Source organism: Mastomys coucha, unplaced genomic scaffold (genome assembly GCF_008632895.1).
Source record: "Mastomys coucha isolate ucsf_1 unplaced genomic scaffold, UCSF_Mcou_1 pScaffold18, whole genome shotgun sequence".
In the NCBI taxonomy this organism is placed as follows: domain Eukaryota; kingdom Metazoa; phylum Chordata; class Mammalia; order Rodentia; family Muridae; genus Mastomys; species Mastomys coucha.
In genome coordinates this window covers 115,497,564-115,499,473 of record NW_022196900.1, presented here as the reverse complement: position 1 = coordinate 115,499,473, position 1,910 = coordinate 115,497,564, and the positions used below count along the sequence as shown (strand labels likewise).

At 44.8% G+C, this 1,910-nt stretch overlaps 1 long non-coding RNA gene across 1 annotated transcript; it reads right to left on the bottom strand.

Annotated features, from left to right (window-relative positions):
* Positions 1 to 210: 210 nt before the first annotated feature.
* On the bottom strand, positions 211 to 1,642 carry LOC116097175. The gene is made up of 2 exons (XR_004121243.1): positions 1,563 to 1,642; positions 211 to 411 (listed from the first exon to the last, which is right to left on the bottom strand). It is a non-coding gene; the product is annotated as an uncharacterized LOC116097175 (long non-coding RNA).
* Between the last annotated feature and the right edge of the window lie 268 nt (positions 1,643 to 1,910).

The window sequence follows — 1,910 nt, the reverse complement described above, 5'->3', positions numbered from 1 at the left end:
GTGCTATCTCTGTAAAGCTGATAGTAAACCCAACCCCAGCCCATTTTGTAATATTACTGCATGCCACGCAAAGTTAGGTTAGCTACTAAGTGTCATAGATCATTTCAGTAGACTAAGGCCCATTTGCAGGGAGTATGGAAATATACAGATATTTCTCACGATATGCAACAACTGAAGGCGGAAATTTCAGAAATTAGCAAAAGTCATTTGGATACTTGGAACATTGATGAGTTGGCCAGTGAATTAAAAAATAATTTAAGCGCATTAAACCCTTTGGATTGGGTTCAGTACATAATCTTGCTTGCTGTTATTACTGACATTGTCTTAATAGTAATTATTGTGCTTCCATTTGCCTTTAGAGTTCTTCTGAGATCCCTAGCCACGATGAGGTGGGACATTGTAGAGCTCCGTCTGAAAAATAATAAAAAAGGGAGAATTGCCACGTACACTTTGCATGACGGTGGTATTTGAGGTGTAAACTTCAAGGAAAGTCAGTCTCCTGCCTCCACATTGTCACCTGGCACCCCAAACTCAGAGGTGGCCCAGATATGTCCTCGTACTAGTGTGCTAGGAACTCACCAAGATATCATTTTCTTACAGCTAGCAAGAAAAAATTCGGACATTGCTTTCTGACCTTCTCCAATGTTCCAACGTCCTAGCCTAACCCTGGCTTGGAATGTTAAGCCATTCAAACTAATAGCCTCCAACATTGTAGGGCATTAAAGCTTACAGAATGAGAGAACTATCCCAGGACAAGATCAGGTGAAATCCTCATTCTTAGTCAACATAGGCAGGCTATATTAGATTTGCAACTGAATCACTCCTAGGAACTAGCTTGGCAGGTGTTCCCCACTGCTAACCTCCGCTGGCCCAGAAAGGCAACATGGTTGAGGAGCTTACTTAGGCCCACCCAGTCTGTAACCATAGCAACGAACTGAGGAGGCGTTATCTACACCTGGCTTTTAGAAGTCAGGTGACCTTGGTGTGTGGGGGTTGCTTCCCTACGTGACTTCAGTCTAGCACTAGGACTGGGGGGAAGAAGGACTTGGACTCATATACAAGACTAACACTAGAACTTAGATGGGCTAGGACTCAGATTCATGTATCTCTCGCAGTCCCCCGGGCCCAGAGCACTTGGGCCCGGGGGATGCAGCACCAGTTCAGAGGAGATAGCTGCTGCTTTAGACCCATGTTTAGGCTATGTTTCAGATAGCCTCAGAGGTACCTCAACTGTTGAGCTGCCAGATTTTTCATTTCTCTTTTACAATGATTGTAAAAGCCTCATGTCATTTTTAAAGAAATACACTCAGACCTACACTACTCGTGTCTAGTCTGTTTGTCAAAAGCCGAATCCCGTGCCCACCTGGCCAGAACCCATTGTCCCGTGGAATATGGGACTCCACAAGAAATCCCAGTCTGCGGCAGTTGGCGCCCAACGTAGGGCTCGAACCCACGACCCTGAGATTAAGAGTCTCATGCTCTACCCTCAAGAAATCCCGGTCTGCAGTAACTGCAGGCAGTAAGTTTATTTGGCCTTGGAGGGTAAAGATGGTCTAAGCTACCTGTTGGAGATCCTGGATGAACATAGGAAAACCTATGGTAAGGAGCTAGGTAAGCAGTCGGTCCTGCCATTCCAGAGGTGATACCAGCAGTTATACCCAGGACTGCTAGAAAGAGTATGTCCTGAATTGCTCACTTATTATGACATGTCAATATAAACCTGGTGAGGGGAATTGGCAAGTTTTCTCTTCTCAGCAATGAAAAACCCTAACAAGAGACCCTGTAAAACCAGGGCAGTGAGGGAAACAAAGATCCCCTGCCTTGAACTCCTCTTTCCTTTGACTAACATTTCAACCTTCCTGGCCCCCTGACAAAAATACTGTACTTTCTTTCTTTCTTTTTTTTTTTTG